Below are 14,755 nucleotides of genomic sequence, written 5' to 3' on the forward strand. Positions count from 1 at the left end.
AGGAGAGAGCAGAAGCTCTGAGGCCGAGGGAGTGTAGTTTTTGAGGAGGAGGGGGTGGTCGACTGTGTCGAAGGCCGCAGAGAGGTCAAGGAGAAAGAGCACAGAATAGTGGCCATTAGCTTTGGCAGTTAGCAGGTATATAGTGGAGAGTGCGGCTTTCCAGCTCGCCTTGGTGAGGACTTTATCTATGTTCCCCTCGCACACATTCTTGGAAGTACGGCTCATCAATGGTGGGTGCTGTAGTAACTACCAGCTGGGACTGGAAACATCCTAGACAAACGTACATATTCATACAAAAGAATAGAAAAATGCCACAATATCCAAATCTATCTATTATCTATCTATCTATCTATCTATCTATCTATCTATCTATCTATTATCTATCTATCTATTATCTATCTATTCTCTATCTATCTATCTATCTATCTATCTATTAATCTATCTATCTATCTATCTATCTATCTATCTATCTATCTATTATCTATCTATCTATCTATCTATCTATCTATCTATCTATTATCTATCTATCTATCTATCTATCTATCTATCTATCTATTATCTATCTATCTATCTATCTATCTATCTATCTATCTATCTATCTATTAATCTATCTATCTATTATCTATCTATCTATTATCTATCTATCTACCTATCTATCTATTAATCTATCTATTCTCTATCTATCTATTCTCTATCTATCTATTCTCTATCTATCTATCTATCTATCTATCTATCTATCTATCTATCTATCTATTATCTATCCATCTATTATCTATCTATCTATCTATCTATCTATTATCTATCTATCTATCTATCTATCTATCTATCTATCTATTAATCTATCTATTATCTATCTATCTATCTATTAATCTATTTATCTATTATCTATCTATTAATCTATCTATTCTCTATCTATCTATCTATCTATCTATCTATCTATCTATCTATCTATCTATTAATCTATCTATTCTATATTTATATATTATCTATCTATCTATCTATCTATCTATCTATCTATTATCTATCTATCTATCTATCTATCTATCTATCTATCTATTATCTATCTATCTATCTATCTATCTATCTATCTATCTATTATCTATCTATCTATCTATCTATCTATTATCTATCTATCTATCTATCTATCTATCTATCTATCTATCTATTATCTATCTATCTATCTATCTATCTATCTATCTATCTATTATCTATCTATCTATCTATCTATCTATCTATCTATCTATCTATCTATCTATCTATCTATGGAGACATCTATCTATCTATCTATCTATCTATCTATCTATCTATCTATCTATCTATCTATTAAAATTGATCTATTTTACTAAATGATTTGATGAGACATAACTTGTGTAAATCTGTTCCCTTGGTTAAGATACTTTTCTTGTGTCTCTCATGTGCTGTGTGTTGGGTGTCGGTGTCCCCCGGGAAGGTACAGATGATACTATAATAAAATCATTGTATTCTGCAGCTCAGTATAGCTATGAAAACCATCACATTGCCATCACTGTAATCAATAATCATCACTTAGCTGGTAGGGGCGTCTCGGCAGGGAGGGGTGTGAGGAGGTTCAGCAGCTGTGATCTGTCTTTCTATGAATGTGTCCCCCTCTGTAATTATGTCTCCAGGTGACAACGTCCTCTGTGTATGGATACAACTACTGTATACTGATAGACAGAGCCAGGTGAGGATGGAGGGAGGGGGAGGATGACGGGAGGGGGAGCGCAGTCTGGCAGATGCTAACACAATTCTTTTCCCAGAATATACAGATGACTTACAGTAGACATCCCTATGAGATAAAAAAAAAAAAAAGTTTATAGAAAATGACATTTCTGATCAAATTTATAGGAATGCCATTACACAGATACAATTAAAGTTTCACATTTCATTTACAGACCTAATAATTCCACAATACATTTTATTAGTTATGATACAAATCTGAGGCATTTATTTATTTAGTTATTGGGGGAGCAATGCTTTCATTTGGTGATATTGTCTGACAAGAGTGAACTAATTATCTGTATATTTAAAAGGCAAAAGAAGCAAAAAAATACTTAAGTTTGACCACTGATAATATTACAAAAAAATAAAAAATTGACCAGTGATAATTAAAAAAAGGAAAAAAAAAGTGTTATGAAAGGGAGTCTGTAAGAATTTCATGGCCAATGTATTTGATGTTGGCCCCAAATTTGCCCAATAATCTTTACCACCTTCCCACCTGCCCTATAGCAGATTGACAGCCGGGCGGGACGCTCCTCCTGCTGAGTGAACGTCATATGATGTCCCATCAGAAGGTGCCGCCCATGTGGCCACGGAGCCGCACAGAGTAGCACAATCTTACAATGGTAACACTCTATTACTCTGGTCACAGTGTGTTGAAAAAATAAAATTGTAAAAAAAAAAAAGAAAAAAATGTAATAAAAAAAGGAAAAATGTGAAAAAACCATTTGGTTTTGGTCACAACGGTCACATGGTACAGACAGGGCTAATCACACCCATCTGTATCATGTGATGAGCTTTGTCCAATCACAGCTAATCACAACAAAAGACTGAATGAATCGGTTTCATTCAGTCACAATGGTTGCAAATATCAATTAAATACATCGATCTTAGCAATCATAATGTGTAAAAAAATCCTGATCACTCGCCCATTGCTCCAGTTACAGTGTATTGAAAAGAATTAGTAGAAAAATAATTTAATAAAAAAGATAAAAATAATAAAAAATTTTAAAAAAAATTAAATTAAATTCTTCTTCATCTTTGTTTTTTGTTTTTTTACACACCAGTCAGTGCCTCTGATCACCACCACACCAGTGATATGATAACACTGTACTGGACTGGTGACAATATGTAAAAACAAAAATCATTTGAATCGTCCACAAATGAGTCATGTGGGGGGTATTTGTACTATCCTGGCTTTTCAGGCCTCACATGGTAAAAAAATGTAATACAAATTAAATAAAGGTAGAAAACTTAAAAAAAAAAGTTTGGTTTTGGTCACAAAGGTTACATGGTACACGGTCATAGGGTACAGACAGGGCCAATCACAGCCCATCTGTATCAGGTGATGAGCTTTGCCCAATCACAGCTAATTACAACAAAATACTGAATGAATCAGTTTCATTCAGTAACAATGATTGCTAATATCAATTAAATACATTGGTATTGGCAATTATAATGTGTAAAAAAAAATCCTGATCACTTGCCCAGAGTAGTACAATGTTAACACTGTATTGCTCTGGTCACAGTGTGTTGAAAAAAAAATAGTATAAAAAAAAGAAAAAAAATTAATAAAAATGAAAAATTTTGAAAAAAATATTTGGTTTTGGTCACATGCTACACGGTCACATGGTACAGACAGGGCCAATCACAGCCCATCTGTATCATGTGATGAGCTTTGCCCAGTCACAGTTAATCACAACAAAATACTAAATGAACCGGTTTCATTCAGTAACAATGGTTGTGTCACGTACCTGATGGGAGACTGAAATGACGAGGTTGGCCTCACTTGTGTCACTAGCCCTGACCCCACTGGAGTTGGAACAGAGGGAGTCTAGGACCCAGGGGAACAAGAGTGCCAGTAGTTGTTGTTTGCAGCTCTTGCAGATGATGACTCTGGAAGACCGATGATCCTTTGATTCAGGCACAGTAGTAACAAGCAGAGCGGGTCTTGTAGATTGCCAGGAGTGCACCAGAGCAAGGCAGGTAGTGAGGGTAAGAGACAGGAGCAGTGTCATGGGAATAGCCAACAGCATTGTCATGGGTCATCAACAGTCTTGCAGCGTGGTATAGAATCAGAAGGAAAGCCAAGGTCAGGAGTAGAGCCGAAGTCAGGAACCAGTATCAATCAGGAGAGCAATCAGAGTCAGGTGAGGAACAAGCCGGGTCAGCAACAAATGAATCACACAGGAACAAGCAGGACATGGGGGAGCTGAAGACCAGTCAGCATCTAACATGGGCAGAGACTCTCTTTAAATAGCCTGTCTGGTGCCAATCTTTGCCGTGCGTGTGCACAACTGACAACTCTTCTCCGGGAGTTCCTATGCGCATGCGCATTTCTAATCACGATTCATCTTGCCGGAAATCCCTTACATGTTTTCTCTTCTGTGAAGAGCTATCCAGCCTCTCCTGGTGTATCTCCTCAGACCCCAGATGAAATCTCCTCTACACCCAGCTGCCAGAGGGAATCTGTAACGGACCACCTGACAGCACCTCTAGCAACCCACTGGTCAGGCCTCCCCGGAGCACGGAGTCTAAGTCCCGGAGCACTTGTTCACCAGAGCCCCTGATGGTGGGGATGGACTTGGAGCGCTCCGAGACCAGGTCGCGACTACCGGGTATACCCACCAGTGGTAGAGGAGTCTGCCAGAGGCTCCCGCAGGGTGAGAGTCTGATGTGAGGAGACCGGAGGGTCCCAGTGGGAAGGATGGATGAGCTAAAGCTAGGTCAAACAAGCCGAGTCGGTAGCCGGGGGGTCGGTGCAGTACAAAGCAGTGGGCAAAGAATGGTCAGGTCACAGGCCAGGTCAATAACAGGAGATCAGATCTAAAGGGGAACATCCAGGAGCGAAGTCAGGCAAGCCAGGGGTCAGGACACGAGAAAGCAGCAGGGGTCAGACAATCCGGGTCAGTAGTACTCACAACACAGGTTTCAGGAAGCAGGAATCGCAGAAAGACCATTCGGCAACAAGTCGCTGTCATTGGTGCCAGGTGCGCACTCGCGCACGCTAGTGCGCATGCACGAACCTCGTCGCCGCGCCGGACCGAGCCCTAGCGCCCGTATCCCCGCATGAGAAGGCCTAATGCACATGCGCCAGGACCAGGACCAATCCCTGACATTGCCCCCCCCTTACGGGCAACCTCCGGGTGCCCAACTGATCTCTCCACCGCGGATGGCTACAAAAAAACTCCCGGACAAGTCTAGGGGCATGGACATTTTGTGCTGGTTCCCAAGAGTTCTCCTCTGGACCATATCCTTTCCATTTGATCAAGAACTGGGTCTGGCCCTCCCTCTTTAGGCAAATTAGGATTGCTTCCACTTCGAATTCCTCTTGTTCCTCAATGGTGATGGCTTCAGGGGGTCTGGATTCTCGGTCCGGGAATGGGTCTGGTACGACTGGTTTTAGCAGAGAGACATGAAATACCGGGTGAATCTTAAAGGTCTCCAGAAGAATGAGCTCGTATGCCACCTTATTAATCATGCGCTTAACATGGAATGGCCCCAAAAATGTGGGTCCTAGTTTCTTCGAGGGACACAACATCTTCAGGTTTGTTGTTGCCAACCAGACTTTATCCCCAGGTTGCAGCACCATTCCCCCCTTCGCTTCTTGTCAAAGGCCTTCTTATTGTCTTCCTGGGCCTTAGCCATGGCTTCCTGAAGCAATTTATTATTGTTTGAAAAAAAACTGATAGTGCTTTGGGTGGCTGGGACTGCATTTTTGGCAATCAGATCTGCAAGAAGGTGGGGTGAAACCCATAATTTGCAAAAAACAGGGATTGTCCCGTGGTTGAATGATTTGCATTATTATAGGCAAATTCCGCCAAAGGTAAGAGAGTCAACCAATCATCCTGTAGGAAGGATGTGTAACATCTTAAATATTGTTCTAGCATCTGGTTGGTCCTTTCTGTCTGCCCGTTGGTCTGTGGATGAAATGCAGAGGAGAGGGACAGTTTGATACCAAGTGCCTTACATAAGGCCTTCCAGAATTTGGAGGTAAATTGGACTCCTCGATCCGAAACGATATCTTCCGGGACTCCGTGTAGCCTAACCACTTCTCAAATGAAGATCTGAGCGGTCTCCAGCGCCGATGGGGTACTCTTCAGGGGTAAGAAATGGGCCATTTTTGACAGGCGGTCAATAATCACGAAGATAGCGGTATGGCCCTGGGACGGAGGAAGTTCAACTATGAAGTCCATAGCAATCATTTGCCAAGGTCGAACGGGTATAGGTAGTAGGCGTAGTAGCCCCCAGGCCTTGCTTCTAGGCAGCTTGTTCCTTTGACAAGTGGTATATGACTTGATGTACAGTTCGCAGTCTCCGGCCATGTTAGGCCACCAAAAGGTGCGTCTGAGCAGCTCGAGGGTCTTCGCCAGTCCGAAGTGTCCTGCCATCAGATGATCATGGCAATGTCCCAGGACCAGCATCTGGACCTCCTCTGGCACCACGATCCACCCCTCTTTCCATATCAGTCCCCCTTTGTTCAGGAGTGGTGCCCCAGGCGGGATGGGCATAGTTACTGATGCATCCTGCAGCTTAGTGCGTAGTCTGGAGAGCCAGAAAGTTTCCTGACGAAAGGATGGTATCAGGTCTTGGTTCTTCCTTAGGGTCCTCAAACATGCGCAAAAGAGCATCCGGCTTCGTGTTCTTGGATCCTGGTCTGTAGGTGATGTGGAATGAGAATCGGGAGAAGAGCACCCATCTCGCCTGGCGTGGTCTTAGGCAATTTGCCGTTCTCAAATATTTTAAAGTTTTTATGGTTTGTGAAAATTAAGATCGGATGTGCGGCCCCTTCTAACAAATATCTCCATTCCTCCAAAGCTGTCTTGATGGCCAATAATTCTCGGTCACCAATGTCATAGTTTCTTTCAGCTGGGGTAAGCTTCCTTGAAAAGAATGCCACCGGGTGCAGAAGTTCCTTCGTGCCCTTTCTCTGGGACAGAATCGACCCTACTGTATTTTCAGATGCGTCTACTTCTAGGACATAAGTTAGCGCAGTGTCCGGGTGGCCCAGAATGGGTGCCGTGGTGAACAAGCTTTTCAGGGACTCGAAGGTCGTTTGGGCCTCCAGCGTCCATTTAAAGCGGGTTCCTTGTTTGGTTAATTGTGTAATGGGGGAGACCAGACCTGAAAAGTTCCTGATAAATTTCCTATAGAAGTTAGCAAATCCAATGAACCGCTGGACGCCCTTTTTGTCAGTAGGAATTGGCCAATCGAGAATTGCCGAGACTTTTTGGGGATCCATCGCGACCCCCGCGGTGGAGATGATCAAACCCAGGAAGGAAATGCTATGTTGTTCGAAGCTGCACTTGTCAGCTCTGGCATATAGGCCGTGCAGGTGTAAACGCTCCAGGACCCTTGTCACATGATCCCTATGAGTCTCCAGTGAGGATGAGAATATCAATATGTCGTCAAGATACACAATGACGAAGATATCAAGGTAGTCTCTGAATATATTGTTGACAAAATGTTGGAAAGTGGCCGGGGCGTTGCAAAGTCCAAAAGGCATGACCGAGCACTCAAAATGGCCGAAATGAGTGCAAAATGCAGTCTTCCACTCGTCCCCCTCTCTTATGCGAACCAGATTATATGCCCCTTGCAGATCTAATTTAGTAAAGAAGGCTGCAGACTTTAAGCTTTGAAAAAGCTCTGGGACCAGAGGCAAGGGATAGCGATTTTTAATCTTGATCCTATTCAATTCACAGTAGTCAACACAGGGTCTTAGGGATTTATCTTTCTTTTCCACAAAGAAAATCCCTGCTCCTGCTGGTGAGGTGGAAGGGCGGATGAAGCCTTTTTGAAGTTTCTCATCAATATATTCTTTGAGAACCCCCAACTCTAATTCAGACAGAGGAAAGATTTGGCCAAAAGGAATCTCGGAACCTGGTAACAGATCGATGGGACAGTCGTATGGGCGGTGAGGAGGCAGGGTATCTGCCCCGCGCTTGCTAAAGTCATCCAGATAGCCATGGTAGGCCGCTGGTATGGCTTGTCTTAGACTGGGGTCCTCTTCTGAGCACAGGAGAATCTGGGGGGTTCCGGGGCCCGAAGCGTGACAGTGTTCCTGACAGTATGTCGAAAGGAACCTAATTGACCCGGTCTCCCAGTCGACTTGGGGGTTGTGGGCCTGTAGCCACGGAAGCCCCAAGATAACTGGGAAAAGGGGTGACGCGATGGCGTCAAAACGTAAAAGTTCCCGGTGTTGACCCGCTATGGTGGTGAGAATAGGGGGGGTTTCCTGATCAACTAACCCTGATCTAATCCGGGAGCCATCAGCTAGAAATAAGTTAAGACCCCATGTTCTAGGCTGTAGAGGAATCTCCTGCTGACATGCGTATTCAAGATCCAAAAAACAACTGCATGCCCGTGAGTCAATTATAGCCATCGTTTCCACGGTTCTTCCTGGGAGCTGGAAGAAGAGGGGTACAGCTAAGTAACTGGACTGACTAATATTCCCAATAGAACAAGAAGAAAATGAAGAAGTTGACTTAAGCGCTTTCAGAGGACAGGACCGTACTATGTGACTGGCTTCTCGACCGTAGAGACATAGATTCTTAGATCGTCTTCGTTTGCGCTCCTCGGGAGACAAGGTATGCCGAGCCAGGCCCAGCTGCATGGGCTCCTGGGTGTCCGCCGGAACAGAAGATCGGTTATCCGTTGGAACGGGCTGACCTGCCCCTATGACTGGGGCCCATGTAATCCCCTGACCCTGGCTAGACCTCTCGAACCTGCGTTCCCGCAACCTGCGATCAATTTGGATCCCCAGGGAGATAAGATCCTCCAGGGACTCTGGTAGGCCCACTCGGGCCAATTCGTCTTTTAGGGCCTCCGAGAGTCCGACCCAGAATTGGTGACGCAGAGCAGCATCGTTCCAGCGTGTGTCCCCCATCCACCGCCTGAATTCGGAAGCATATTCTTCCACTGCCCGGCGACCTTGTCGAAGGGAGTCTAGGACTGATTCAGCGGAAGCTGCCCGCTGCGGGTCGTCGTAAAGTATGGCCATCGCTTCAAAAAAATTGTTTACTGATTCCAAATGAGAATCATGGTTCTCCATCAATCGATGGGCCCAGTCCTGGGGTCCATCCTGAAGCAGTGAGATTATGAACCCCAGTTTAACCGACTCGGTAGTGAACGTGCGGGGCTGTAAGTCAAAGTAGAGGAGGCATGACTTCCGGAAAGCCCTAAAACGCGCACGGTCTCCCCGAAATCGTTCCAGTAGAGGAACACGGGGTTCGGTCAGAGGGAATGCGGTGGCAGCTCCCATGGCGGGCCCAGGGGTCTCCCCAGGCCTGGTGGTAGTGACCGGGGCCTGGGAGGTGGTGTCAGAAATGGTCAAAGTCTCAAAACGATTCTCTAGATGGGTGCATTTGTCTTGTAGTGCTGTGACGGCTTGGGTCAGGGCCGATAAATGCCTGCATATATCCTCCAGTGGGGAAGGTCTTCCTCCAGACTCAGTCATGGCCGAATGGTACTGTAACGGACCACCTGACAGCACCTCTAGCAACCCACTGGTCAGGCCTCCCCAGAGCGAGGAATCTAAGTCCCGGAGCACTTGTTCACCAGAGCCCCTGATGGTGGGAATGGACTTGGAGCGCTCCGAGACCAGGTCGTGACTACCGGGTATACCCACCAGTGGTAGAGGAGCCTGCCAGAGGCTCCCGCAGGGTGAGAGTCTGATGTGAGGAGACCAGAGGGTCCCAGTGGGATGGATGGATGAGCTAAAGCTAGGTCAAACAAGCCGAGTCGGTAGCCGGGGGGTCGGTGCGGTACAAAGCAGCGGGCAAAGAATGGTCGGGTCACACGCCAGGTCAATAACAGGAGATCAGATCTAAAGGGGAACATCCAGGAGCAAAGTGAGGCAAGCCAGGGGTCAGGACAGGAGAAGGCAGCAGAGGTCAGACAATCCGGGTCAGTAGTACTCACAACACAGGTTTCAGGAATCGCAGAAAGACCATTCGGCAACAAGTGACAGCACAGGGCGATTTAAATACCGCTCCCTGTGCTGTCATTGGTGCCAGGCGCGCACTTGTGCACGCTAGTGCGCATGCGCAAACCTCGTCGCCGTGGTGGACCGAGCCCTAGCGCCCGTATCCCCGCATGAGAAGGCCTAATGCGCATGCGCCGGGACCAGCGCCGCGGCGATCCCTGACAGAATCCCTGGCCAAGAGGTCCCAGAAGCTGCTATCTTAAATGAAAGCAGTCCCATATGGGGGATAGTCAGGTTTCCCAAATTCCCTTTCCCCTTATGCCACCCAGGGGGTGTGGGGTTACACACTCAGTCTGTCCTGTAATCTTGTGGGTTGGTGGCTGCCTTCAAGGCCTTTTGCTGGGCTAGCTCCTTCCCTGCTTCCCAGGCTGTCCTCTCTCAGGGGACGGTGAGGCTGAGAGATCCTCCCAGCTCCTCTACCTGTAGGTAACCCCTCTGCATTGACCCCCTCCCAGGCTCCACACTCCATCCTGCTCACTCCATCTTCCACCCATCTCTTCTGCTGCTGAGCAGACTTGATCACTCTTAAGGGATGTCCTGACCCCATGCCAAGCCTCGTTCTTGCGAATTGGCCAGGATCCTTTGAGAGTGCAAACCAGCCACTCCTCACCCCCGCACCCACTGACTTCTAGAGACTTCTCCAGATCAAGGGGAAGTTCCAGAGTGCTGGTCTGGAGAGCTTCTCAGCTCTGACCAAAATTTGACTGGGCTGTTCTAACTAAAAACAATCAGCCAGCTCCCCCTACATACCTAGGGGGGTGCTACAGAAGCAATAGACAGACATGTGCGTAATGATTCCTTACCTGATACTTTCTTATTTTCCTTTCTCCAGACCCTTATCTTGTTGTCTTCATCCTGCTTTGCAATTTGTTTAGGGTAGAAAACCTCCACTTTCACCAATGTGTACTTTTTATTAGCTCTTAATGTATTAATTATTCAAACCTCCCCCACCCCCATCTAATGATAAATTCAATAAAACTCTTTGGGGTGGCAGATGAGGGGTAAGCACGGCCATTTTTGTGTAAAGTGCTATTTTCTGCCTTAAGTGTTTGGAACATTTAATACAGTACTTTGACAAAGGCGCATCAATAAACACAAGTAGAAGCATTCATGCTCCACTCCAAACAGTCTGCAAGTGTCCTTTCATCTCTTACAGTATCTCTCTTCCTCAGCCTGCTTTTCCCCTCTCTTTCCCCTCTAACATGCTCTCACTGACCTTCTTTTTTGTAATAATGTCCACTCTCCTCAGACTCTCGTTTCTTTACCCCTCTCCTCCACCCCGCAACCTATACATATCACCCTCACTTCTGCACATTCACAATGGATGCAATTGTCATCTCCTGCTCTTTCTGAGCCCATATAATGTCATCTCTTCCAAATCACTGGGGAATTTGCCCTCATATTTCTCCTCTCACCTTCCTCACTCCCTCCCCAAATATTCCTAACTTCCAGGGATACCACCCCAGACCCTGGCCCTCCACCATAAACGTCTCACTGCCCAGAACTGGCAGTCTCTCCTCTCTGGCAGCAGCCACAATCCTCACTCACAATTCCTCTGCTTTCAGTTGGTTGAACTGGATGGACTTTGTCTTTTTTCAGCCAGACTAACTATGTAACTATATAAGCTAGTCCCTCCTTTATGAGTCCTTTGGAATGCTCTCTCAGTCTCTAACAAACCCTTCTCTGTTACTGAAACCTGGCTCCAGGAATGCCTCTCTAGTTGCCCTCTCCCATGGCGGCCTCCTCTGGACTCACTTACCCAGATCCAGAGGATGAAAAGAAGGCAGAGTTGGACTTCTTCTTTCCTCACAAAGCACCTTTCAGGTTCTTCCTACACCTCCCTCTCTGTCCCTCTGCTTTTTGGAAGTGCACCATATTCATCTTTTCTCTACAGTTTGTCTGAGGATTGCAGTCATTTATAGCCTCCTGGACCAATGTCATGCTTTCTTGATGACTTCTCTGCATGGCTACCCTACTTATTTATTTATTTCAGGTACTTATATAGTGCTGTCAATTTATGCAGCACTTTACATATACAGTCATGGCCGAAATTGTTGGCACCCTTGATATTTTTCCTGAAAATCAAGTATTTCACACAAAAAAGGTATTGCATTAACACATGTTTTGCTATACACATGTTTATTCCCTTTGTATGTATTGGAACAAATATAAAACAGAGGCAGAAAAGCAAATATGACATAATGTCACACAAAACCCCAAAAATGGGCTGGACAAAAGTATTGGCACCCTTAACTTAATATTTGGTTGCACACCCTTTGGAAAACATAACTGAAATCAGTCGCTTCCTATAACCATCAATAAGCTTCTGACACCTCTCACCCGGAATTTTGGACCACTCTTCCTTTGCAAACAGCTCCAGGTCTCTCTTATTGGAAGGACACCTTTTCCCAACAGCAATTTTAAGATCTCTCCACAGGTGTTCAATGGGATTTAGATCTGGGCTCATTGCTGGCCACTTCAGAACTCTCCAGCGCTTCTTTGCCATCCATTTCTGAGTGCTTTTTGACGTATGTTTGGGGTCATTGTCCTGCTGGAAGACCCAGGATCTTGGACGCAAACCCAGCTTTCTGACACTGGGCCCTACAGTGCGACCCAAAATCCTTTGGTAATCCTCAGATTTCATGATGCCTTGCACACAGTCAAGGCACCCAGTGCCAGAGGCAGCAAAACAACCCCAAAACATCATTGAACCTCCACCATATTTTACCGTAGGTACTGTGTTTTGTTCTTTGTAGGCCTCATTCCGTTTTCGGTAAACAGTAGAATGATGTGCTTTACCGAAAAGCTCTATCTTGGTCTCATCTGTCCACAAGACGTTTTCCCAGAAGGCTTTTGGCTTACTCAAGTACATTTTGGCAAACTGTAGTCTTGCTTTTTTATGTCTCTGTGTCAGCAGTGGGGTCCTCCTGGGTCTCCTGCCATAGCGTTTCATTTCATTTAAATGTCGACGGATAGTTCGCGCTGACACTGATGCTCCCTGAGCCTGCAGGACAGCTTGAATGTCTTTGGAACATGTTTGGGGCTGCTTATCCACCATCCGGACTATTCTGCGTTGCAATCTTTCATCAATTTTCCTCATCCGTCCACGACCAGGGAGATTAGCTACAGTGCCATGGGTTGCAAACTTCTTGATAATGTTGCGCACTGTGGACAAAGGCAAATCTAGTTCTCTGGAGATGGACTTGTAACCTTGAGATTGTTGATATTTTGCCACAATTTTGGTTCTCAGGTCCTCAGACAGTTCTCGTCTCCTCTTTCTGTTGTCCATGCTTAGTGTGGCACAGACAGACACACAATGCAAAGGTTAAGTGAACGTCTCTCCTTTTTATCTGCTTTCAGGTGTGATTTCTATATTGCCCACACCTGTTACTTGCCCCAGGTGAGTTTACAGGAGCATCACATGCTTGTAACATTCTTATTTATCCGCAGTTGTGAAAGGGTGCCAATACTTTTGTCCAGCCCATTTTTGGAGGTTTGTGTGACATTATGTCGAATTTGCTTTCTTTCCTCCCTTTTTTTGTTTTGTCCCAATACACACAAAGGGAATAAACATGTGTATAGCAAAACATGTGTTAATGCAATACGTTTCGTGAGAAATACATGATTTCCTGGAGAAATATCAAGGGTGCCAACAATTTCGGCCATGACTGTATATTGTACATTCACATCAGTCCCTAACCCTCCAGGGGTGTACAATCTAAGGTCCCTAACTCACATCCATACATACACATATTAGGGCCAATTTAGACAGGAGACACTTAACCTACCAGCATGTCTTTAGAGAGTGGGAGGAAACCAGAATACCCGGAGGAAACCCATGCAGGCACAGAGAGAACATGTAAACTCCAGGCAGGTGGTGCCGTGGTCAGGATTTGATCCAGTGATCCTAGTATTGCCAGGTGGAAGTGCTAACCATTTAGCCACTGTGCTGCCCTAACTTACTTTCTTTCTTCTGAAGTGCCCTCCATCATCCTTGGTGACTTTAACATTCCAGTCAATGCTAACACCTCAGCCTCCTCTCAGCTACTCAACTTAACCTCGACTTTTAACCTAACTAAATGGACACAAACCACCACTCACTCCAATGGCAACACCCTTGATCTTGTGTTCTTCCCCTGTGCACTTCCTGCAACCTCTCTAATACCCCTTTTCCTCTCTCTTATCACAATCTTATCTGCTTTACACTCTCCCTGTCTCCAACTGCCAATGTCACCAACCAGCAAACAGTTACCCATAAAAACCTTTGCAGACTCAACCCTTCCCTTCTTCACTCTTCTACTGACTGCCTTTATGACTATAATCACATTGATATATGTGCTCCTACTATGGCGGCTTTGGAAATTGTAGAGTTAGATCCACAGTATACAGAGGACTGCGGCTTACACATGTATTTGCAAATGTGTGCAAACACAACCCTCTGTTTTTACAGCAGAGTTCCACTCACGCTGTCAAAAAATAAAAGTCAGCAGCTACAAAAACTGTAGCTGCTGACTTTTAAAAAACAGCCACTTACCTGTCCCTCGGTCCCGCAGTGTGTCCCTCACAGCTCGTTTCACTGGCTGTTCTGTATTCCAGGAGGTTGGCATCTTCAGTGTGGGCACCCGGCTGTGCAGCTTGTGGCTTCACAGCCGGGTACCCACTGCGCATGCGCGAGTAGCGCTGCGCTTCATGAATGGTCCTGTAGTCTTCTGGGACCTGTCACGTGTCCAAAAAGACTACAGGGAGGGAGGACCGAAAGTGGGAGCGGGTACCTGTCAAATTCGGGTACCCTCCCCCCAAAGGTGTCAATCCTTAATGGGGAGCAATCCATAAAGCGGAACTTCCCCTTTTGGGTGGAGCTCCGCTTTAACACAAACTGTAAGAAAGGGCCTAATTGGTTGTTTTGCAGGCTGGCTGGTAAGTGTTGCTGGGATATCCTTTGTTTGTAAAACTTACTAATGACCTACTAGTTGCTAAAACCAATGAACTAATGACACCATTACTCCACACTTATACTTTTAGACTGTCTGCTGC

The sequence above is a fragment of the Staurois parvus genome, unplaced genomic scaffold, assembly GCF_062004578.1.
Source record: "Staurois parvus isolate SC_StPar_1 unplaced genomic scaffold, SC_StPar_1.0 ptg002334l, whole genome shotgun sequence".
NCBI classification, from domain to species: Eukaryota; Metazoa; Chordata; class Amphibia; order Anura; family Ranidae; genus Staurois; species Staurois parvus.